This window comes from Equus przewalskii, chromosome 24 (genome assembly GCF_037783145.1).
Source record: "Equus przewalskii isolate Varuska chromosome 24, EquPr2, whole genome shotgun sequence".
Lineage (NCBI taxonomy): Eukaryota > Metazoa > Chordata > Mammalia > Perissodactyla > Equidae > Equus > Equus przewalskii.
In genome coordinates this window covers 10,895,574-10,922,324 of record NC_091854.1, presented here as the reverse complement: position 1 = coordinate 10,922,324, position 26,751 = coordinate 10,895,574, and the positions used below count along the sequence as shown (strand labels likewise).

The window sequence follows — 26,751 nt, the reverse complement described above, 5'->3', positions numbered from 1 at the left end:
GCAAATGAAGTAATCTGCAAAGTCTGTGAACTCATTTGCATAATTGATGCCGGGCCCCTGTAAATGAATAATGAAGATAATAAAAGATGTTGCTAAAAATGGGCACAATAACAGCAAATTTCATCAAGCCGCGCTCTCTGATTAATCTGCTCTTGCAAATCAGCAGCGAGCGGGGAGCGCGTGATTACCCGCGCCGAGGCCGGCAGCCGGCGGCGGCGCTGCCCTTTCTCTGCGGGTCTCCGGGCGCGTCCCGCCCGCTCCCCGCGCCGCCCGCGCGCCTCTCGCCGCAGCTGCCGCTGGGGCTGCCGCGGGCGCCGCTCCGCCGGAGCGCGCCTCCACCCGCCGCCCGCGCCCGCGCCCGCAGCGGCGCCCTGGCCCCGGAGCGGTTTAGCCGCTGCCTTGTGTCGCGGCCGCGTGCCGGGCGATGGCCGCCCAGACCCCCGGGCCCCCGATCGCCAACCCCGGGGCTTCCCACCCGCGCCTCGGTGGAGGGAGGCCCCGGAGGCGCCATCGCTCGCGCCTGCCACCTGGACGCTGAATAAACTGGGAAACAATTAGGTGGCCGGGTGGGGAAGGTGCTGGGTGACTGCACTGCCAGGCGGCCGCGTGCCCCCGCGCTCGCAGGGGTTGGCGATTGGGGGCGGTTGGGAGTTTGTGTTTAGGGAGGAAGGTGAGAGGTGCGGGATCTGCCCACGAGGGCAGTCGCTCTCGGAGAATCGGGGAATGGCTCTGTCAGGTCGCAGGCCCTCCTCCGCCTTTATCCCCATCACGCACAAAAAGAATGGGCCTTGCAAGGGATGTTTATTATGCACTTTTAAGTGACTATTCAGAAAAGAGCAGGAGGCACAATAAAAAAGGCTTCTGCCCCACCAATTCCCTTCCCTTGAAGAAAAAAAGAAAGAGAAAGCCACCCACAAAGGTAAGCTGGGCGTTTCAGATTTTGTGGGGTTTGTTTTATTTATTTATTTTTAAAGAATCAAAATAACATTTTCCAGTTTGCGACTTACATTTTCCAGTGCGTTTTTCTCAGGGCCAACCCAAGGGGCTAATAAAATCTGAGAGCTGTTAGTCCCAAATACATTTTGTGCGGGAGTTTGTGAAAGCAACTTTTGCCGAGTGCAAACGTCAGACGATGAAACTGAAAATACTTCCAAAGTCACAGGCTCCTCTTCCAATCACAGCGCCTCACATTTCCAGCGCTCCGGGATAAAGTTGTCTGAGGAAAATAAAAGTGTTGATAAACCATGGTTCCAGATTGTTACTTATTTTACAACCCTCGGTTTGCAATCGATCATAGCTTGGGCCTAACAGGACTGACTCCGGCTTTTCATTTGTTTATAGTGTGTGCAATGTTTTATGCCTCAAATGTACCATGTCAGCTATGTAAAATAATGCAGTATTTTTGTTCGCATCCTGGATCCACTTGCACAATGGTTTTTGTTTAAAATGAAGGCCGTGATTATTTTCCATTATTACAGAATGGAAACTTCAATCCTAAACATCTGAGAAACATAGCTGAAGAATCCACTGCTGAGCTGGGAAAAGCCGAGAGAAGCTCGTGTTTACTTGATTCACAAAGTGCAATTGACTCTATTTAACTTGACCAATTTAAATCCAATCTAATAAACCACAAGCTTGCTTCTGCTTCAAAAAAGCCAACAGGCCACCCTGAGGCCCAAAGTCCATCTTTCTCAGTGCCATGATGTCAAATAAACCTGTGATGCCCTTGTTTTTGCTAAGCGAATGGCTCATATGTTGCAGTTAATTTTTCTGGTGCAACAATCACATTGTAATTTTCCATGACTCTTCTCTATAAGTACAAAGAAACCCTGGAATCATGGAATTTTGAGCCAGAGGGAACCTCTTCACTTTACATGGGAAGAAATGGAGAGAGAGAGAGAGAGAGAAGTGAAGTGCCTGCCCGCTCTCACACGGGCTCTACCACCTGCCTCCAGGTCTCCCTGCTCCCTAACAGGTGGTTTCTCCCCGCCTCAGCCTCTTGAAGAGATGGAAGGAAGGAAACTGGGAAAGGACTCAAGAGCAACACTTCAGGAAGCACAGGGAAACCAAGGGAATGCAGTAACAGAATTAACAGGATGTGGGAAAGGTTCGAGTGATAAATCCAGGTGGTTAAATGAGTTTCAAAGCATCAGGAGCCAGGTCATAATAGAGAAACCATGGGAAGGGCAGAGGCTGTGTAAAAAATAATCTGGGAAAATAAGGACTGTGGAGAGAAAGCAAGTGCTTTTTAAGATGTGTCAAACATAGGGTCAAAGTTAGATCAAGAGGAGAAAAGGAAAAGTCTGGGGGAATGTCTGTAGACAGGCAGAAAGAGAGTGAGTGAACTGATGTCCTAAAGATTCCTTCTGTACGGCGCTGCTGAGGAAGAGAGCGTGACGAACGGCCTCACGAGAATGAGCTAGTGCAGGGCTGAGAGACACAGGAATGGCCGCAGTCATGGTGAATTGTGGGCAGTGGTGAGAGTTTCGTCCCAGGAGCATGATGAGAATGCCAGCGCCTGACCCACATCAAGGCTGCTTCATCTGCGGCGAGATGGAGAGTGTCCTAAACCAGTCAGCCCTCAGATGAAGAAGCGTGCTGTCCAATGTCACCCAGCAGCTGGGTGCCGGGCAGAGGAAATTCAGGCTTTCTCTTCTGCATCTGCGCATGCCCACGGTCACGCCCCTTTCCTGGTTCGGATTTGGAATTGTTCAGTTAGGAAGGGCTCTGAAGAGATGCCTTTCGATTTCCTTGGGGTTAGCTGGTTCAAATCTCCCTCATGTATAAACTAAGAATGTGTTCTACAGTGTTCCTCAGCTTATTAGTTTTCCTGGAAGAAATGGATGATTCTCATTGTCACTTGAAAACATCCACATTTTGGAAATGCCTGGGCTAGCGAAGTGTAATAATAAAATTCATTTCAATTGGTCAGTCTCGAAGGTTAATTGAGCAGTTATACTTTATTCTAATTATTTCTGGCTAACATTGAAGTGATGGCAAAGTAGTAAGGATTTTTGGCCAACTCCTTGGGTTTTTTCCTCTCTGTCATTTTTTTTTTAATGACTGCCCAGTGTGGGCAAGGACCTACTACTCAAAGCAGATGACCTTGGCAGCAGTGTTTCTGAAATCCTGGGTTCTGGAATACTTTAAGGCTCTTCGTCACCTTTAAGAGCTGTCCTTATGAGGCCAGGAATCTAGCTGAGTTTGGTGTGGGTAGACAATGGGATGCTCTGGTTGCCTGGAAACCCTGGTGAACCGATGGTGACCACATCCGTTATAAACCGGGGCCTGATTCTTAGCAACTTCAAAGGTTTCTGGAGCAGCGCTAGCTGCCAGCTCTTCTTACATAGAGCAACAGGCAGAAATCGTTGGTAATCTGGCAAATGACAAACTTCATACCCTAGGATGTTTACTCTCTCTCTGTATACTGAATTTGCACACAATCTAGAGTTATTATTTCCTCACAAATAATTTCTATCTAATGAATAATGATGTCTTTGTTGTGAGCCGATAGTCCAAGTAGCAAGTTTCCCCTAGTCAGAATTATCTACAACTATTATGTGTTTTCGCACTCAAACTTTTCTTACAGAAACAAAAACTTTTATTAAAATAGTTAGAAATTATTTTAAAATTAGCATATAAAATAAAGAATGCAATATTCAAGCAGGATACCCATAAGCCATTTCAAGCATAATTTATGGTTACATAGACAATTTAAACAATTAGGGATTTTCCCCCACTGACTATTAATTCTTTTTAACGATGGTTTTTCTCTCTCTGTTCCTCCCAAGCTAAAAAGCACAAGTTATTTATCTTTCCTGGTTTGTTCACTATTTTCCAGGATTTATTTACAACCCCCTAAAAACGAGTGTTGAAACTCTTGCATCTGCCCTATTTCTGTTTACTCTACCCTTATCTCCAGCTGGAAAACCATAAGGAAAAGGAATTTAAAGAAAATTCTAAATTCATTACTCCCACTCTCTTCCTATCTCACCATATTTGACTCATCAATATGTGCTGAGCACTCACCATGAGACAGACATTGAGAAACAGGTGAACAAGTGTGGTCCCAGCCCTCCAGGAGCTTACAACCACCTGCGGACGGGGTACCTACATGTACCCAGGAAATGATTATGTAACGGAGTAAGTGCTATAAGCACTTAGCCCAGCCTCAAAACTTTGGCGTATTTTCATAAGAAGATGAAAAAAATGAGGAAAATTGTATGATAGCTTATTTCATGTTAACTTCATGATGGTCTTTTTCTAGCCATAGACATCATCTTAAAATCCCTCCTCTCCAACAGGTACTAGAAATATTCACTTATTTACAGTTCTAGTAAGCTGTTAGCAACCACAGATTTAATTCTAAATTATCCCATAGAATGTACCTTTTCACAGAGCTTGAGTTTTAAAAGAAATCCCAGACATACTTGGTTCAGCATTGACCTGTGTGACATTGACTTGTTAGAGTGCCATATATATGAGATCTATTTTAAATATGTGTATATGTACATCTAATATATACATGTTTCACTCTGGATATTAAATTACAAGTTTGGTAGTGACTTGAGGTGCCATTAAGAAATTGGTCTAAGAGACCAAATATAAAAGTTGTCAGGCAATTAGGAATTGGTGAAAGTTCTTGGACTTGACAAATGGTATTATAAACAAATATTGCTGTAGCCTGAGAAGGATGGACCAACAAATGTATGACCACTAGCCAGAAGAAACCATGGCTGGAGTGTGTCCTGACTTCAGGGGATGTAAAGAGAATGTTGGAGTGACTGCAAAGTAGAATATAGGAATCTGCATCCTCGGAGACTGTACTCTGACAAACCCGTTATATCAGATGCTATTGCTTTCACCTGTTTGTAGCAGGCCCCTACTCTACTGGCATCACTAGGTAGGAATTTGTTTTTCACTTGGCAGGAGGCAGGCCAGGGCTAGTTCAGAGGCCCTACAATTCCAGGAGAAATTCCGTTTCCTCTCTCTTCCTCTCTATCATCCTTAGCATCTACTTTTTCCCCTTATGGTGACAAGATGACCCCTTTACCTCCAGGCATCGTGTCTGTATTCCATGTAGAAAAGAAGAAGGGCAAAAGGTATGTACCAGCTGAGTTCATCCCTTTTTATAGGAAAACAATAGCTTGCTAAGGCCTCACCAAGTAGAGTCTACTTCTGTACCACTGGATAGAACTAGGTCACATGGCCTGAGCGTTAAAGAATCTGGGGAGGTGAGAAATGCTAACAGGGCACATAGCCCAGGCCCAAACAAATCCAAGGTATCTTGTTAAGGCAAAAAGGAGAAATGGACATTGGGTATAGAACCAGTGCTGATTCCGTCAGTGTTTCCAATTTTAAAAGATGTCACCTCACACACTAATGCATTCAACTACCCTGTGTTTATATACAATGTAGTACTGTTGTAAAATAAACATATCAAATCATTTTTGTATCTCAGTACTCTTTCCTTCAGTAAAGAGGTAGCATTTTTGTAAATGTATCCAGTAACTTGACCAATTTTAGAGGCTGTCAAGAAACCCAATATTACTTTATAGTAATAAAGATATATACTCTACTTCATTCTGGATCTTAATCTCACACTATGCTATATTTTTAAAGGGTTTTGTGTCCTTACTGCTGGAAGTTTATTTGCTGGCTTATAATAAATGTATGGCTAACATTCAGTAATGCTTTAATACACAAGACCGGTGTGAAGGTATTTGAGCAACCCCGGGAATTGTGGTGATCTGGGTGGTGAAAGAAGAGGAAGCGTTGGATGGGCAATATATTTCAATGATTATATATGCCTATCATTAAAAAGCATTTATTAAGCACCTATATGCACGTATCACTGTTGTCAAAGAGATGTTTTACTCCAATCAACTCTGGATTTTATTAATCCTTTTACCTATTTTTTATAAACTGTTTTTCCACTCAGCAATATCTCAACCAGAGTAGACAGAGAGGGGCAGATAAAGCTCAAACCAGTCAACCTAATCGTGTTATTAGCTATAGTTAAAAGTTTGCTGAGGGAGGAGATTGAAACTATTTGTAAAATGAGGTTTGTGTTTGTGGATTTCAGTTATCCCTGCTATTCCTAGTACCTCTTTCCATGGACAATCAAGAGTTGGATGAATCTAAAACTATTGTTTCGGAGCAAGATTTGGTTGCTATCTGTCAGAGATCATAATTAGCATCAAAAAGCATTTATTCCACCCTACTTTTTTAAAGGCATTGTACTAGCTGGTAGCAGTGGGGACATTTGGAAAAAGTAATGTTATAGCAGCCCTCTTACCACATTGCACATTTTCTTAGAAAAAGCAAGTAATGAGTACATAAGTGTATATAACCTTCAACATGATGGGAGGAAAGAATACAAGTGTTTTTTTCCTCAATAATTAGATTCGCATTCTTAGGAGTCTGGCTGAAGGCATCAGCCAACGTGTATCATCTCATCCAGTTATCCCAAAAGGGAAGTTTGAATGTTCAATTTACACAAACGTGTTGACTTAGGTTTTGCAAATGAAGGACTTTTTTCTAAACATCTCATGCTATGCTCCACGTTAGACTCTGCTCTCAGTCTTCCTTTGATTGCAGCACAAAGAAACTTGACTCTGCCAATTACTGTGTGACCTTAGGCAAGTCACTCACTTAACCTTTCTGGGCTTCCTTTCCTTCTTCTTAAAGTGGGGGCAGCAAAATCTACTCTGCAGGGTTGTTAATGGGGGAAAAAAGGTGACTTTGAATGTAAAATCACTTTGTAAAATGTGACGTGCTATACTAATATATTATTGTTTCATTAATCCAAACATCCTATTGAGGAGTTTTTATCTGATGCTGAGCATCTGAATGACTTTGAGCTTGGAATAACTTTGATGAAGTACCACACGGTCTCAAAGACCAGCCATCGTTGGCCAGCTAATTGGAAAATCTCTGGTTTTGAAGTGAGTTCCAAGGTGGTATATAATGCACTTCTGCTTCAGCCATCCTATTTAGGATAAGCTACTTCGGAAATAGTCACAAATCATTTTCCAGGTTTGCTATAGTAAATGGGTACTCAGCCTTCAGAAAGAACAGAAAGGTAGGTAGCCATTGTCATCATTCATTCATTTAGTGTAGAGTGTTATTAATACCTATGAAATGTATCAGAAGAAACCTTTACATTTTTATATGCATTTGCCCTTTTAAGGAATGAAGTAACTAAAATTAAGATGACATTGCTGAAATGGGTGTGTCAGTCTTCACAAATTGCTACCACCCAAAATCTGGTTATCGTTTTTCCTTTATTTATTTAATTTTTATTTTGTTTTATTGAGGTAACATTGGTTTATAACATTATATAAATTTCAAGTGTACATGATTATATTTTGACTTCTGTATAGACTACATCATGTTCACCACCAAAAGTCTAGTTGCCATCCATCACCATACATATGTGCCCTTTACCCCTTTCGCCCTCCCCCTGCCCCCTTCCTCTCTGGTAACCACCAATTTGTTCTCTCTATCTATGTGTTTGTTGGTTTGTTGGTTTATCTTCTACAATGTATGAAATCATATGGTAATAGTCTCTCTCCCTCTGACTTATTTCACTTAGCATAATACCCTCAAAGTCCATCCCTGTTGTCGCAAATGGCAGTATTTTTTTCTTTTTTACCACATTTTCCTTATCCATTCATCAGTTGAGGGGCATTAAGTTTGCTTCCATATCTTGGCTATTGTGATTAATACTGCAGTGAACACAGGGGTGTATGTATCTTTTCAAATTAGTGTCTTCTCCTTTATAACCTAAGTTTCAGCTTTGCTCTACTCAAAGGACTCCCAATGATGAAAATATCATGTAATTCTAGCCTAATATTTTGCATTAAATCATCCATGTGCTTTCAACTCTTTGGTTGTTGATATCACTATAAATCTTCTCTTGGGTACCCAGTTTTTATATCAAGCATTTATAAACTTCATAAACATTTGGTGGAAGATGTTTTTTATTATTATTTCTTTCTAAATTTCTGCTCAATTCTTCTGGTGATTTGTAGCAGTAGGTGCATGCTAAATAACATCAGGTATTCCACCAAAGTATTTTTTAATGCACGCTTCCAAAAATTTGTGGGTAATTTCTAAAATAGGTTCTGAGCAGAGGGTCTTAGAGAGGAAAAAGGATCATTAGTATCCCTCCTCGGCTAATTTAGCCAAGTACATTCCACAACTCTCCCAATCAGTATATTAAGCAGATGTGGTCTTTGTCCACCTAGTAAGTTGCGTTAGACCTTTCAACACTCTGCAGCCTTTTTATCACTCAGCTGCCAAGTTCCCTAGGGTAATCATAGACAGCTTGTCAATTTAATTGCAAAGAAACAGGCTTTCTTGTGACCATTCCAATTTTAGCTGCTACTTTAAATTGTACATGATAGTTCTTCCATGCTGTCTGCCCTTTAAACAGTGTGGATCTCTGCAAGCCTCTTAATGGTGATGGAAAAAGGAGGCAACGCTGAAAATCTGGCTTGCTGATAGAGACTGTAACATGCATTTTATTAAGTTGCTGCTTTAGGAGGGGAAGCTTTTCCTTAAGCCCAGTATGCTGCCATTACATCACCTAAATTATTTTTTTTCTTTTCAATCTTCCGCTTTCATGCACATTTTCCTCCTTTCTGGGTGATAGAGGATTCATAGGCCATCTGGATTCTGAAACATCTGGACACTGAATTTCTGCAGAGGAGAATCAGAGGGAAGAGACGATCAGTGGTACTGGGTGTCTCTGGAGAGATTTAAATCAACGAGGATATTTTGGTTGTCTCCCTTTTGGAAAGTTAACACAAAAAGTGAAAGGAAAAAACAGCACCTCATAGGAACCCAGTGTTTCAAGAATGCTAAGAGTATAAAAGAAAGTCGGACTTTTAGATATAAATTTAGGTCACTAACTGAATACGTCTTTATATTAGATATCATTTCTAGAATTTTCCCCTATTTTTTCATTGTCATGCATTTTTGGATTTAATTTAGTTAGATATACTTTTAACAGTGCTGAATTTAGATACTGCATCATTTTTGCATAACATATTTTACCTTAAGCTATGTATAATTCAATTCAATAAAATTTTATTAATCAAGTGTTATAAGTAAAGTCATAAAACTAACATATCAAAAATGTTCATGTGTTCAGCTTGATCGAAAGACTAGATATGGGCACCACTTAGGTAAATCAAGAAGAGTTACTTTTCTAAGATATGCAGAAGAATATTAGTACAAAGAGATAAATAATGTTTCCCAGGTCAGGTGGAGTTGTAAGCTTGTGAATCCAAAAATCAAGAACCAAAATGATAACATATGTGTGTGAGAAGGTCTTGTTAGACCTTTGGAAAGTCCAGCTGCCCTCCTACAAGCTCAGCTTTATGTGTATATGCATGTGTGTGTGTGTATGTGTGTAAGTGTGTGTGTGTGTAAGGATTTGCACAGAGACAGAGGCTGCCCTGGAATGTGCAGGGGACCACCTCCTCTGGACCATGAATCTCGGTGATGTACCATATATAATCTGACTACTCAGTTCAGTACAGTCTAGTCAGGCGTGAGCACAGGGCTTATTTATCACTCTCAGCTGTTCCCCGCTAACACAGCCTGGTCCACCATCTTGACTGAACTTGAGCTGCAGAACCAGAACAAGGATGAGTCACCCAGATTGCTCAGCAAATCACCGCAGCAGGCCCTTAGACCAGTCTTAAAGCTCCTCCTTTGTGTAAAGGCACTAGACTTAGCTGTCAGGCGAGTGTGAAGAGCTATTCAGATTCTATGATTTATTTCCCATGCTATTGCAAAATTTTATTTTTTCTTTCACTATATTTTCTCTGGTAAATATTTGGGCTGTTAATAGATTTTCTTTCCTGAAAAAATTGAAATTGCTACTCTTTAAGTACTCTTTAAGAGTACTCTTTAAGAGATATGAGTTTGAAGCAACCAGTCTTATGCGCCTTCACGCAGTTTTCTTGAAGTACGTGATGCTCTGCCGTATATAAAAACAGTTAAGACTGTCAGTTTCTTGATTTCTAGGAAACCAGAACTGCTCAAAAGAAAAAGAATCCAACAGTAAAATTTTAGTAACTACTTTTTTTTAAAATCAGGCATACCTACATTTAAAAATAATAACTCTCTGAAATAAGGGACTACAGACATATTCTCTGATTTCTGCCAGTTCATTGTGTCCTTAATTTCCTCTAACTGCGTCTTCAGCGAGCCCCACAATGAAGTACAATATTAGATGTTCACTTGTATGATATCAACCTTGTATGAAGAGAATGAATAAAAAATGAAGTTCTTAGCTGTGATCTATTTCAGATTAGCCATTTTCATTTATAAAACTGTTTATTTTACTTTGTCAGCTTGAAGGTCAATCTAACTTCAAATTGCATATTGCAGAATTTCAACAAAGATATGAGGCCCATCGCTGCTCCCTTTAAGACTAAAGGTGAAAAGCTGAGTCTTAACCGGGATATTGGGTAGAGCTTTATGAAATGGACCAGATCACATTGATATAAGACTTGCAAAGACACTTCACTTTGAAGTCAAAACATCAGCGCCTGGACAGGGTGGCAGGTGGCATCAGTATTAGCAAGTATTAATTGTGGGCATTAACCCAGGACAAGAAAACACTTGTCACACACTAAGGAAAGAATGAACAATAGCCATCATATCAGCTACCGTTTATTGAACACTTACTGTATATCAGGCATCATTCTATGCATTTTAGATTATCTCATGATGTCTCCACAATAACTCTTTGAAGTAGGTACTATTGCTATCACATTTTACAGATGAAAAAGCTGAGGGACAAGGAAGTTAAGACTCTTGGCCAAGATCACACAGCAAGTACATGAGGGAGCAAGGTTTCAAACCCAGGCAGAAAGACTCCAAAACTCATATTCTAAATGACAAGGTATGTGAATATGCAATGTAGAGGACACTACAAAGACTATAACTCAATGTGCTCAGATATTGACCTGTAATTAAAAAAAAAACCTAGCACCTCCTACAGACTCCGATAGCACTCTTAGATCATCACATCTTCCAATAATTACATATTTCACACACCCCGACTTGGTGGTAAACTTCACGTGGACAGAGACCATGTCTGTTTTGTTCACGACTGTAATGTTGGTGCCTAGCACATTACCTGTCACATTGTAGCCATTTAATCAATATTTATTGACTAAATATTCAATAAATAGATTTCTTGAATATTTACTGAAATGTGATTTCTTGTGAGGCACTGTCCATTCCTCAGGATGGTTTTAAATAAGGCCACAGAGTTTAGCAAAAAGAATGTTGCATTTGGACATAAAACTTAAGTTCTATCCTAACACTGCAACATCTCAGTTCTGAACAACAACATCCTTGGACAAGCCACTAAACCTCTGGAGTCTCGATTTTATCATCTGATCAGCAAATACAATAAAGATATGTTTCTTAAGAAAGTTTTGGGTGCTACGCAAATCCTCATTATTATAACTATGGGTTCTTCTATTTGATGACGAAATATCTAAAAAGGTAGATCCAAATAAGGAAACCAAATCCTTTTCATGGAATCCAGAGACAGGAACACAGACCAGGAAGACACAAATGCTAAATGCTCATTTCACTGAAAAGAGCTTATGTCCTCAAACTTGCCTGAATAGGCCTGGTTGCTTTTCTTGTTACATATCCCATCTTAGTACTTGTACTGAAGGAAACAGCAGTGCAGGTATGCCTCTGAGATTAAAGCATTTCTCAACTGATTCAGGTCAGCAAGCCTTCTACCCTTTAAGATAGGCTGACTATTTAAACATTTTAAAATGCACCCCAAATTCTTTGTCCAGAGTTTAACCCCCAAAGGCGTCTTCAAGCTTTTACTCAAGTCGACCTTCTCAACATTTCAGCCATGTTTCCTGAAGACACTCCCTCCTTTAGGGTGGCTTATTTGAGAAGCAGTCTTTTGTCTCCAGTAAGGAAAATAGTTTTGCTTTTTGGTTATATATTTTCTTTTTCTGAAAGGACCAAGCTCAGAAACTACTGTGAGATAAAATCATAGATGTACTATTTCATACGGAGGGAGCCCAGATTTATTTTTTCTTTGATGGGAATTTTAGCAATGCCCCCAAAATATATAGCTTTCCTAAATCAGTCAGTTACAAAAACGAAGTATGTCTGTATTTGGCAAGTGAATTTAAAAATGGATTCTCATATTGTAATAATTCCTTTTATAAGTGGAGTTGCTTATTATAAAATTTTACCATTTTGACATTATCTTACACCAATTAGAAGTCCATTCAACCTCAGCTGAAACCCACAACTTTTAAAATACTCTTTAAAACCAATTTCCATTGTAACAAAAACGATGAATAATTTTTTGTTATTAAGTATAATAATAGCTGACATATATTTTATGATCAAAAACATTGCTAATATAAAAACGGATTTTAAAATTGCAAATAAACCTTTAAAAAGTGACTTATCCAGGGGTTCTAAACTTGTGGTCCATAAATAGAATTAAGAAAGTCTTTGAATATGCATAAAAACAAAAATTATACTTTTATTTTCATAACGTCTAATTAAAATCTTGCATTTCCTTCCATTATGAATGTCAGGAACCAATCACAATAGTATTAGCAGTTACCTGTGATTTTGTCATTAACAAAAATCACAAACATTTTCAAATTATATTCAGTTACTGCAAATATTTCAAAATATCTTTTTTACCCATCACTCCATCCAAATTGTGGTAGTTCTTAGACAAACTACTAGAGCATATTGTTTAATGTGTTAATAAAGAAACTCACATTTCTTGATCACAATGTTTCAAAATTTTGCTAACTGCCCTTCCATACAATTGGTTTCCTTTGAAACCCTATGTAATTTACCTTATGCATTTAAAAACCTTACACTCACACCCTAATCCTTGGAACCTGTGAATGTTACCTTAAATGGCAAAAGGTCTTTACAGATGTGATTAAGTTAATGATCTTGAGGTGGACAGATTATCCTGGATTATCCCAGTGGGTGCTAAATGTTATTACAAGTGTCCCTGTGTGAGGGAGGTAGAGGGAGATTTGACGACAGAAGAGAAGACGCCCACATGACAACAGAAGCACAGATTGGAGAGGTGACCTTGAAGATGGAGGAAGTGGCCACAGAAAATGAAACAGGCAAGAAATAGATAGTCCTTTGGAGTCTGCAGAGAGTGGATGGCCTGCCAATACCTAGTTTTGGCCCAGGGCAACCAATTTTGGACTTCTTGATCCCAGAACTGTAAGATCATAAATTTGTGTTGGTTTAAGCCACAAAATAAATAAATACATAAATAAAAATAATAAATAAAAACTTTATTCTGAGAGGGAGTCCACAGGCTTTACCAAACTATGAAAGGGGTCCTTGACACCAAAAAGCATTATGAATATCTATCTAAAAACCATATTAAACAGTTTAGAGTATGCTATGGACTGAATTGTGTCCCCTCAAAATTCGTATGCAGAAACCCTACCCCCCAATGTGACTATATTTGGAGATGGGGCCTTTATGGAAGTATTTAAGGCTAAACGATGCCATAAGGGTGGAGCTCCGACCCAATCGTGTTAGTGTCCTTATAAGAAGAGACACCAGAGCTGGCCCACTCTCTCTCCTAGTGAGGACACAGCAAGATGGCGGCCATCTGCAAACCGGGAAGAGAGCTCTCACCAGAACCTGACCATGCTGGCCTAATTTTGGACTTTTAGCCCCCAGAACTGTGAGAAAATAAATTTCTGTTGTTGAAGCCCCCTGATCTGTGATATTTCGTTGTAGTAGCCCAGGCTGACTGATACAGAGCAATTCTAGCTTTTTCCTTTTCAAAGGCTTTCTTGCTACTTCCTTTAGTGGCAAATCTGGATACTATCTGGGACTTTGCTGTACTCCTTTGTCAGGATTCAAGACCTAGACCCACTTTTAAGCCCAAAGTCCTGTGAGTTGTTACTTAAATAAACATCATAAAAAGGAAACAACGTATTAGACAATAATAAACAACATTTAAATACAGTTGTCATTTGTTTCAGAAGTAGGTGGCAGTTGCTGCTGCTGCTATCAGATTCTATTTCCATGAGCAACATTGTTTTCACAAGTCCTCTGTGATCAACTCCCTCTGAGACACTCAGCGGCTCCTGGTACACACAGTGACTTTGCAGGCCCTGCCCCACAGGGAACACCACAATTCACCCAATTAGGCAACTAGGTGTCCTGAATTTTTGTTAAGGACCATATTCCTACATCAGCACTCATAACCTCCTTCAAGAAACACACGGTACCATTTCTGGTTAACCTTAAAACAATCACATTAAAATAAAGAGGACTGTCAGTGGAGCAATTTTATAAATAGCTAAAATTAAACAGAGCAAGACTTGCAGTGCTAATGCATAAGCAAAGAACTGCCTGCCTGCATTTCATCGAGAATTCCTGATAGCAAACTGCAGTACGTTTATTATACATTAATTCAACACAGCACTCAAAATGAATTTATGCCCTGGCTGAAGGGTGCAATATTGAAACTAAATATTATTTATTATCTTAATATTAGTAACCATACTAAAAAAAATTGTGTTAACAATTCAGAGTGTTTAAAAAACTAAGGATACCACAACTCTCTTTACCAACCAACGGCTTCTGCCTTAATTTATGCAAGTGTAGCCTGTAGCTAAAATCTTTGTATATTTGTTTCCCCATGGTATTAGTGCTCAAAAATAGGACACTCTTTCAAGGGCACCTTATAAACACAGAACTATAATTTATTTGGCAAATTAAAGCTCATATAAAATGTGCACACAGAGGTACAGATTAACATATTTAATTTCAATATTACCTGCAAACCTATTTTTTCCCATACACTGTTCTAATTAGTCATATAAAATCGTGTCTGCGTATTATAAGCAATTATTTTAGTGGAAATAGACACTGGATCTGAATTAAATATACTGTAAAAAAGATAACGCTTTCATGGAAATTAATATATCCATTTGTATCCAGAAAAATGTGTTCTAGTTAAATGGCATGAGAATGTTAAGCATTCAAAACCTGATTGCGGTAAAAGTTGAGATTTTTATGATTTAATAATACAGAATAATATGCAATCTTGGTAATACACCAGTATTTATATTTTGATGCTATTTCCAAGTTTCCGAATCCCCAGTAACCATTAGAGTCACTTTATGCAGGAGGATTTTTCCTATTATGAATATTCACTCCCCCTACAGTTGAATGTGCAAATTGTTTGTGAACATTCTATTTAGCAAATGATTCTTTTCCTATTAAGCCTATACTGGGAATGATAGTGGGGTACGTATCAAGCTTACATTGCATTAAAATAGTTGCAAATAGATGCTGATAAAAGATTATGCCTGTAAGTAAACGGAAGCTATAACTTAAGTGGCAGGATTATTAGGCTTTCTAAAAGTTGTAAACTGACATAAAGGCTTCGCCACTTAAGGATTTTTGGAAAGAACAGAATTAAATTGAAGACACTTGACCCAGCACAGGGCATGTGACGGGATGATCTAGTACCTCAGACTGGAAGCTTCTCATTCTTAGGTCTCAGCTCAGATGTCACCTCCTCAGAGAAATCTTCCCAAACTCCTTATCTCAGAAGGCTCCCCAGCCCCAGCCCAGTCTAGTACTTTCACCTCCCCACCTGATGTGTTACTTTCACAGGACAAATCAGATTTGTTCATTTCCTTGTTTATTATGTGTCTTCCCTACTAGAGTAAACTCTGTAAGGATAGGGACCAATCAAGCATTTAGCACTGTTCCTGGCACAAACAAGGAGCTCAATTACCATTTTTTGATTGAATGAAGGAGCTAATGTGATATTTCTTTAAGACATTTCTCTAAGATTATTTAGGATTTGGTTGTCAAGAAATCTTAGATTTATTAAAAGGTTTTTAGGATATTCCCTTGGATTCAGGATTAGCTGTCCATTCTATTCACAAAAACATGGGGCTAGAAAAATCGCGTCCTTCCCCTCTTGTGTACCTTCCCAAGCAGACGAGAATCTGCCTTGTAGATTTAAATGTATGTTGTGTGAGGAGAGCCCACACAACTCCCTGAATGACACGTCATTGTTTTTGCGGCTACCCGTCATGGCCCCAGGTAACTCTTCCTGCAAAATACTGCAAACGTCCACATATCACTTCTTCTAACCCTCATTTTCGCTAACTCTCATCACTCCGGGCCTCCTGGAATGGTTTCCTAGTTTGGGGCAATTAGAATCATTAAGTCCAACCAGCAAAACCCACTAAGATTCACCATGGTTACTCGTTTAAACATTGTCAACCTCTGGTCTGTCCATCTTCTAAAGACTTTCAGAAAAGACAAGCCCACAAAACTCATTGCAATGTATTATAATGTCAAAAAAGTGTTCCTCCTGCCTCTCCAAAATCCTTGGTAGAGGCTTTCTTTTTGGAGTCTCAGGGTAGATAAAAAACAGCTTGTCACCACTCATTAACCATGACCTGTTCTAACATTGTAACAGAGGACCTGATATTGTATAACATTGGATCTAACGTTATATAAGGGGACCAGCTCCTGGTCTTTTCCCTATCACTCATTATTTTACATGCCTGGTTCTGTTCTTCTTTCCAATTTGAAATGACTTTCACAACTCAATCTGAGGGCCACACCACCAGGAACACCATACCCGGTTTCTGTTATTCCTCTCTAGCTTTTGTGGTTTTCAATTTTTTTCTTTAATAAAATGAGTGTAATGTTAAATATTATTCACAATCTTACCTTGTTTTGCTTTAAATTGTAGCGTCAAAAGCCTGTTTTGCAACTTTGTCATTCATCCTGCTTTCTCCCATGACTTCTACGTACATTTTAAGCAGAAACTTCTGTTACACTGTTCTTGAAACACTTCATTATTAACTTCTTTCTAGCTAAAGGATTTTAATCCTTTGTTTCATAGTCTTTTTCTTCTTAGCTTTTTTTTTTTTCTGGTGAGGAAGATTGTCCCTAAGGTAACATCTGTTGCCAATCTCCCTCTTTTTCCTTCAGGAAGATTGTCCTTGAGCTAACATCTGTGCCAATCTTCCTCTATTTTTGTATGCAGGATGCTGCCACAGCATGGCTTGACGAGCGGTATGTACATCTGTATCTGGGATCCAAACCCTCGAACCCTGGGCCACCAAAGCAGAGCATGCAAACTTAACCACTGCGCCACCGGGTGTACTTTTCTTAGCATTTTTGAATGGCTTCCCATTGCTCATAAATTCAAAATCCTCACATGGCCTGCAGCCCCTGGCTTAATCTGGCCCTCCCTTCCTCTTCAACCTCATTTCATGTCACCCGCCCCCAGCTCCACACACAAAGTTCTTGCCACGCTCACCCGTGTTCTTTAGCAAGCACACCAGGTCCAGTCCGGCTCCGGGTCACCTGCTCGTGCCATCATTCCGCCCTGGCTCTCTTCACCCAACCTCTCCTCCCTTTTCCAGGCTAACTCCTTCCTACTCATCCTTCAAGTCTCCTTGAAAGTGCCACTTTCTGCAGGAGGCTCACCCTGACCACCTCATACCTCAGAGTCCCAGGAGATTTTCTTTCACAGCACTTTCTCTTATTTCTCTAAGTATGTGTTTAACACTCGTGGCATGAAGAGAGGCTGGGTCCTTGGTGCTCTCATCTCTCTCCACCCTCACTGGTTTGGCAGTGCCACCCATCTCAGGGCTTTAAATATCATTAACATACTGACAATTCCCAAATGCATATATCCACTCCAGATTTCTCTCCTAAATGCCAGATTCATATGTCTAATTTTCTGCTTGACAGTTGACCTAAATATACTTATAGACATATCAGACATCACACGTCCACCTCTGAATTCCCACCTTCCCCCCAAAACCTGCTCTACCTGCAGCCTTTCCCCCATTTCAGGTGACGGCACCTCCATTCTTCCAGGTGCTCAGGCCAAAGAACCCTGGAGTCCTTCTTCACATGTCTTTCTCTCTTACCCTCCTCCAATCTTTCAGGGAATCCTATTAGGGATTCCTTCAAAATATGCTCAAATTTTGTCCATTTCTCACCACACCCCACTCCTGGATCACTGCCTGAGCCTCTTACAGGGCTTCCTGATACGTTTGTCCTTCACACTGTATCTCAACACAACAGCTAGGTGGAACTTTTAAAACCCAAGTGAGATTGTATCACTCATCTGCTGAAAATCCTTCAATGGCTCCCCATTTCCCTTGAAGGAAGAACCACAGACCTTACAATGATTTGCGTTGTCTGTCTGACTCTCTTCTTCACTCTGCTCCAACCACAGCAGCCACGCTCCTGCCTTAGGATCTTCGTATTGACAGGTCTCTTGTCTTAGAAAGCCCTTCACTCAAATATCCCCATGGATAATCCCTCACCTCTTTCAAAGCTTTTCTTTTTCTTTTCTATATCAATTAGCACCTTCTACCTTCATATGTAATCTACTCACTTTTTGCAACTATTATTTATTGTCCATACTCCTTACCAGAGTGTCAGCTCTATGAGCTCAGGGACTTTATTCACTGATATATCCCAAGTAGCTGAAATATAGTGGGTTCTCAACTATTTATGAGATGAATGTAAAGGAGCCTCCTATACAAACTTCAGTTTACAAGTGTTTACAAGGTTGTTTTAAGGATAAATGAAAAAATATGTGTGAAAGTGCTTTGTAGGCTAAAGTCCCCATTGATGAAGACCCCAATCTTTATTCCTTCCACAGAAATCACCGTTGTTATCAGCGGCGTATTTTTTTCACTTAATCTATGTATATATGATCACAAAAAATATATTATTTAATATGAGCTTCTTTTCTTAAAATAGTGAACAGCATCATAACATTGAAAAGCGAAAACCCTTCACAAGACAAAGTTCTTTATGTGAGTGAGATTATTGTTACTTGGGAGTAGGGATTAAGGGACTCTCAAAACAAGTGATGAATTATGTATTTTGCAGTAACTCTGTACTTTTACTCCAGCATGACCCTTGAATATCCTCTTCTGAAAATGGAGTGCTGTATGAAAACAGAAATAAATGCAATTTCCTTAAGGTTGAGGCAAAGATCGAGGAGATAAAATTCACTTTTCTAAGAGATAGTCTATTTGGGTTGCCATTCTCCTTGTGTTCTGAGGCATTCTGATGGGATTTATATTCAATTTCTGAAAAAATGTTGAGAATTTCAGACTCAAAAACATCACAAAACAGGATATTTTCTCAATCATCTAGATGTTTAATCTTATATCTACTTCTAAGTTTTGATTTCAAAGTTGATGTAAATTATAATTTATTGCTATTTTATTTCTAAAACATTTGACTATTTTTAAACCACCTAACATGAATATTTCATCTTTATTATCCATATATAATAACCATATATCACTAATTTCAACATTTTCTTGAATGTAAACGTTAATTGGTTCTTTTGAAATGTTTTTTCCCTACTGAATGCAGCTTAGTTACCTTAAAAGTAGATTCTGCCACGTTCTCTTTTAAAGACCTTGTCTTGTTATTTGTTTTGGTAACTTTGCCAATTTTTATATAATTTTTGCAGTCTCCATCAATATTTTTAAATTAATTATGATTTCTAAACAAATTAAAATAGACCTATAATAGGTTCATTGTAGTTTAACCCAATAAATCTACCGAGGAAAACTGAAAGGTTGGGTCAGTGAAGCCATGCTGGAGTATCATTGCCAATTTAGCTATCAAAAGTAATCCATTATGATACAGTTTATTACAAAGTACATTTAACACATTAATTATTCATCCACAGCGCAAAGCTTTTACCAAAAGCCTGTTCTTGGTTGCTTTGTTTTCCTAAATAGTTAGACTCCACAATTTTGTAATCTAAGATTAGCATTTGGCGCCTTAATCAAATTCCCAAAGTTCTGTAATGTCTCTTTTTATTGCCAGCAAATCCAGATGGAAGTGGCTTTTTAGTGTTGTTATTAAGCGTTAGTTTATTAATGTTATCTATTAAGCCCAAGCTGCACATTGCCCATTTAAGAACTTACAGAATCATACTTGATAAATGTACCACGCGAGTCCAAAAGGTTTAAGAACAAAATGAAGACTTTAGTATATAAATTAAAGCACTTTGTGTGGTGCTTAAAAAGCATCTTGGACAGAGAGTTCTGACTCATTAATTATAGATTAAAGCAGAGCCTCTCATCAATAAAATTTTTTAAAATATAGGCACAAGTTCCCAAAATGGACTTTAACTCAAACTCGAAGAGGAGGAGAGAAATGAAGCCAGTCAGAAAAATATTAGCTCCTCATGTGGGAGAGAGGGTGGGAGATGGATGGGGCCCTGCGTCAGGGAGCAAATGTAAGCTGAGCTGTAGGAATCACCTGCTGTTATAGAACATTTCTCCACGAGAAGACTAACATAAAATTAATGGTGCCGACTCCTACTGAGTTGTCCAGAAAATCACTTTCACAGAGGTATGTACGTACTCTCCAACTGTTGATTCTTTCATTAAAGACCCCCAAAAAGTCACCCTGCTCACATTTCCAAAACTTCACTCATATGCTAAGGAAAAAATGAAATCATCTGTAGATGGAAGATTGAAAATGTTTTATGTCCCCAAACTTCTCCTAATATTATTTCCGTGAACAATTTTGCTTTAAAAATCGAGTTATTCATTTAAAAAGCTAAAAAATATATAGTGGCCATTATTGTTGCAGAGGTTCTAGAACAAAGGCCTAAGAGATGCACTGACTATAAAATCAGACTCGTCTGGGGCTCCATCTGATGGGCAGGGAGACTGGAGATCAACCTTGTCACCCCTCCGCCCCCGAAATGAAGGCTGTGAGCTCAGTGGAGAAGAGGACAGTGTGGATGGAGGGTCAAGGAGGCACAGGGGTCAGGCTAAGTTCCAGCTCTAGGACATGGCCTAGAGAAGAGGAGGGTTTTAGAACAGCATGGTGAAGACTGGCAGGATGGTCCTCACCCTGCACCCCAGCCCTTCCCCTGGGTCCAAAGCCAAAATCACAGATACAAGAACCCTGTCATGAAGAGCACATAGAACAAAGCCCTGCATCTGAAAGTCTCTGGTAGACACAGAGCACACAAGCCGAATGTGCTCTGGGGCCTAGTACCGGGCCGATAGGGGAGAGGAAGGCACACCTCTACTTCAACGGGGCCAAGGAGCTGGCATGGGCGCACAGCTACGGCAACATCTCAGGTGATGGTGCTGTCATTCCTAAGCCTAGCAACCTGGTTTGGGAGCAGGGAGAGATAATGTCATAACATTGAAGTACAGGAGATCCTCTTCCTTTACCCATACCCCTACCCAAGGACTTCCTTCAATAATCAGAGAGGATTTGGGGCAGGAGGGCACAGATTAAACTGAAATTTACCATGACTCTTCTCGGGACCCTATTACATACCCTTGACTGTGTGACACAGAACATTCACATTGCATCCTCTCCTTCTCTTCTGGAACATGTAACATCCTTTAGTGGCACCTAATGGAGCATTTAACCTGAAATGTGGAGTCCAAGCAAAACCCCCATCATTAAACCAACAGGCTGCCCTCAGAAATTCCATGCTCAGGAGGTAAGAAAAAGGCTGGCCAACAGAGTAAATTATTCTCCTCCAGTGTTTTCCCCCAGTTAGATAAACCTAATAGGTGGAAGTCAAGTAGAATAATTAGCCATTTAGTGGCCTCTCTTACTCATTGATTTGTACAAGCTCTTTACATCTTCTGCTAAGAAATCCATATGCAGCTGCTTGCCTGCCTCTATGCAGCACTGCTGAGCGTGGCCCTACAGCAAGTCATTTGCTTAAACTATAGTCATAATAAAGGGCTGGGATGACCAGATTCTGAATCTGTCGCCATCCTTTGCTTCTCCATTTTCCAGTCTTTGCTACTTATTGATAGTTTTTAGGTGAAAGAGTAAGAATTTGTTACTTTACTTGCACTTTGTCAGCAGGATTCACCCCCAAAGTTTTAGATCAAAATAGCCCTGGGCAGCTGTGGGTGACCTCTCTGGCCATCAAAGAGTAAAGCTTGGCCCTCTCTTTTTACTGTAAAGGAGCTCAAGATATGACAGGTGAACCAATGCCTCACCATAAAGTGCCAGGGGAGTGACAGAAAGAGTGACAGACAAATTAAAGAGTAAGTTCTGTTTAGCAATTTTGGGTGACAGCACTTAAAATTTCTAGCTCTAGGATTGTTTAGGAATGACAGTATGCAGCTGAGAAAGGCAGCCCACCCGTTTGAAAAGAAAGTTGTGTGAGAACTTAGAAAAAGCCGTCCTCAAAATGGGAAAAAATTCCTTACATATGTTATTTAAAGAGTAACCCATTAACCTTTTACACACTCTTCAAATTGTCTATTGCCACATTTCCCCATTAGCTCCATGTTTGAATCAAGGTTTTCAGACAGATTTTGTTTCACTACCCCATAGAAATGTCATTAGAAATTGAATTTAGTGTACATTCATGGTTGCCGTAGTTGTTTAGTTGTCATTTTTCCAGGCAATGGACTGTGCTATACAAACATCAGCTTCCGCCCAGAGAAAGGCATCAAGATGAAGCCTCCCCTTGATAAGGTGTTTTCTGCATGTGATAACAAATGGCACCCAAACTTGCATTGATGTCACTGGGGACAGTAATCACTTATTGAGTGCCTATTGTATACTAGAAATTTCGCTAAGTATTTTGTGCTCATCATCTGTCTCTGACATATATAACGGATACTCAACAAATGTGTGCTGGCAGGAAAGAGGAAGGAAGAAGAAAGGAGAGAGGAAAGGCGGGAAGGAAGAAAGTTTCCTTATAGTTTATAACTTTTACTGAACATTTACTTTTTTGCAGATCATTTTCAGAACTTGAAAAACAAGTTGTTGTGCAGGTAGAAACGTTCTTTTTTTCCACTGGGATTTAGTGAAGCAGGTCCCACAGCTGCCCAGAAACATGCGCAAATGGCCTTTGGATTGTGCCTTGACAGCCTCTAGTGAGGAATAACTCTGCTGCCAGCAACTAAGACTAACAGCTCCAAAGTAAAGAAGTAAACAACACTGAGTTTTCCTCGCTCCAAAGAAAGCCTGAGAGGACTCCGTTGCCATCAGCTCCTGGCTTCCCCTTTGCTTTTTTCACTCTGAAGATTTGCAGTCAGGAGGCACCTGCTCAGAACAGAGATTACTCGCATACGGGATCAACAGAAGAGAGTGCAAAGGTCCAGGCCAGGAGCCAGCTGTCATCTAAAGAGGGACTTCAGCTGCAAAGCCTGTCCAAACATCCATCACAAACAGGTTTTGGAAGTTTTTATATGGGTTTGAGCCAGGTTTTTACCTTATCCATATCCCAAAAAGATGATCCATCCCCGTGCCAGAAACTTTCAAATAATAATAAAAATTATTTGATTATAAGAAAGAAAGGGAAAAGAAAATGACCAGGCCTCAAACAGAGAATGACTCAAACAGAGCCTGAGCAGTTGGGAGGAGTCTCCCCGTTGGAGAATCTACACCATATTACAGACTGAATTTCAACAAGCTATTTGGGATGATTTCGTGACTAAGCATGAAGCTGGAATTATACTGCCTCCTTGGTCAAAGTGCTGTGGACACTTTCCCTTCATTATTTCAGGTTTTTTTCTATGCTGGCACTTTATTCAAGCTCACAAAATAACTGTACTTTGTAAACCACAAAAGAAAATGTACGCCCTTTTATTTCTATTGTGTTGGGAGGATTTGGTGGGGGGTGTTAATGTTAACTGTTATTGATCATGTTGTCATTATTATTACCAACTTTAACCTAGTCTTCCATATCCATATATTTTGCATATGCAAAACAACAAAAGCAAATAGCCATTTGAATGTAATTTGGGTTTCTTCCTTTGTTCTCAATCTGGTATGATTCCAACTAGTTTCAACTCACCTCCTAACCCATTGCCTGAACTTTCATTTGCTGCTGATTCCTATCCTTTGGGGTTTGATATTGGAGAAAAAAACATAACTATCTTAGGAAATGTAGAAAAAAGTATTTAATACTCATTTAAAGTTTAATTCACCCACAAGTAAAATACACAACTATGTACTGGGAGGATTTGGGCAGAAAAAAAGAAGAAGATTGGCAACAGTTGTTAGCTCAGGTGTTAATCTTCAAAAAAAAAGAAGTGCAGGGTTAGATTTTGCCTTTAAAGAAGAAATTTAATTTTAAAAACACTTTAAAACTTATGACTAGAAATAAACTTTCTTAACCTGAGAAATGACATCAACGTAAACCAAGAGCAGTCATCATATTTAATGATAAAATTATGAAATAATCCCCATTTAAATCACAAACAAAACAAGATGCCCACTATCCTACTATTACTGCTTCTGGTCGATATTCTCCTGGAGGTCTTACAATAATAAGGTATGAAAGTAAAATAAAATATGTAGAAATTAGTAAAGACAAAGTTGCCTTTTCCATACAATGAGATTACCTATAGCTTATATTCAAGATAATACAGGCAAACTATTGAAACCAATAACAGAGTTCAGCAAAGTCATTGGATAAAAGTAATTCGACTGGTTAACACATATTGAATTCTCACTGTGGGTCAGGCACATTTCTAGGTACTTTCTGTATGTTATTAACTAATAATATTAACTAATCTAATACTCACAATAGCCCCTTGAGAATGATACGATGACTATTTCCAAAAAAAAAAACTAATGTATAGAAAGGTAAAATAACTTAGTGTTATAGGTTGAATTGTGTTCCCCGAAAGATATGTTGAGGCCCTAAGCCCTGGTACCTGTGAATACAACCTTATTGAAAATCAGATCTCTGCAGATGTAATCAAGTTAAGAGGAGGTCGTTAGGGTGGGCCCTAATCCAATATGACTGATGCCCTTATAAGAAGACAGAAATTCGGACAGAGACACACACAGGGAGAATCCCATGTGACAACATAGTCGGAGATTGGAGTTATGCAACTACAACCCAAGGAATGCCAAGGATTGCTGGCAGCCATCAGGAGCTGCCAACACCTGATTTCAGACTTTTAGCCTCTAGAACTGCAAGACAATAAATTTCTGTTGTTTCAAGCCACCCAGTTTATGGTACTTTGTTAGGGCAGCCCCAGAAAACTAATAAACTTGCCAAGGATCACACAGCTAGTAAAATGACAAAGATGGGACATAAGATCAGCATCCCAAAATACTCTACATCAGTAAAAACAAGTCAGAAAATGTAACGCAAAAACAGATACTATTCACAATTACATACACTTCAAGGTACCTTAAAGCAAATATAATACAAAATGTTCAGGATAAAATTGATTCTCATTATTTGTCATAATTATGTTCTATAAAGTTGCCACAAACACTCAGGTAGCAAATACTGAGCCATTGCTCCAAGGAGAAATACAGGGTTAGGGTCCTGCCAGTATCTGTGACATTTTCACCAACTCATCAATATATAACCTTGTGTCATGTGTGTTTCTGTTTAAAAAAAACCTCATTTAATATAGATTGCTGATTTATTCACACTAAACTCACAGCCAACAGCACTATAACTCACGCCTGAACAAAGCTTATCTAACACAAGTATTTTCTTCTGTAAGGCACAGCACAGCCTACCTGCACTTAGGAACACTGGATAGTCCTTCATCACCATGCTTGGAGGCCATTTTAAATAATAAAATCAACCAAAAAAAAGCACAAAAATGTGAAAAACATGGCACTAAATGAACTGTGAAAAGGACACGTCCGTTTACAATATGAGAATTGCAACAAGAAGGCAAAACCTCACCTGTTGGAACTCAGCCAGGAACATCAATGTATGTCTGGCAACTCAAATTTTTCACCACTCTACACGTGTTCATGAGTTTCCAAAAAACCACAGTGAGTATTGACTTGGGGGTTACAAATAAATTTTAGGATGTAGGTAAATTCACAAATATGCAATCCATGAATTATGATCACCAACTGTATTTATGGATAAAATTATAAAACCTTATGAAAAGACAAAAAAAGACCTAAATAAGTGGAGATGGAAGATGGTCATGAATAGAAAGACAAAATTATAAAGATGTTAATTTTACCAAAAATTAATTCCATCAAAATCCCAAAGAGTATTTTTGAGGAACTTGAAAAACTGATCCTATAATTTAAAGGGAAGAGTAAAGAACCAAGAATCGTTGAAATAATTTCGAAAAATAAGGTGTAGAGACTTATTCTGCAATATATTAGAATTTAGAATAAAGTTATATAAATTAAGATAGCAACATTTTGACATAAGGCTAGACAAATAGAAGAGAGGAATAGAAAAAAGAGACCAGAATTGACCCACACATATATAGAAATGTTCTTACGTCTGAGATGGAGTTACAAATCAGAGGAGAAAGATTAACTCTTCAGAAAACATAGTTAAGAACAGTAAGTTGTCCAGGTAGAAAAAAAAGATAGATCCCTACTTCACATCATATCAAAAATAAATTGAGAGACAGTGTCAAGATGGTGGCATAGGCAGACTCTGCCTCCTCCTATGGACATAACAAATTTACCGCTACACTTGGAACAATTACCCATAAGAGATAATGAAAACTAGATAAAAAGAATCCCCACAACAAGGGAGAGTGCTGACTGAGGTGGAAGAGGCAGAAATTTGGGGGCCAGCCCGGTGGCACAGCGGTTATGTTCGCATGTTCCACTTCGGCAGCCTGGGGTTTGCCAGTTCAGATCCTGGGTGCGGACATGACACTGCTTGGCAGGCCATGCTGTGGTAGCTGTCCCACATATAAAAAG

General features: G+C 39.4%; 1 long non-coding RNA gene across 1 annotated transcript in view; it reads left to right on the top strand.

Annotated features, from left to right (window-relative positions):
- The first annotated feature begins 423 nt into the window (after positions 1 to 423).
- The window catches only part of LOC139079156 (uncharacterized), a 69,247-nt gene continuing 42,919 nt past the window's right edge, over positions 424 to 26,751 (top strand). Inside the window, exon 1 of the long non-coding RNA XR_011532505.1 lies at positions 424 to 919. This is a non-coding gene — a long non-coding RNA (uncharacterized lncRNA). The remainder of the gene's footprint in view (positions 920 to 26,751) is intronic.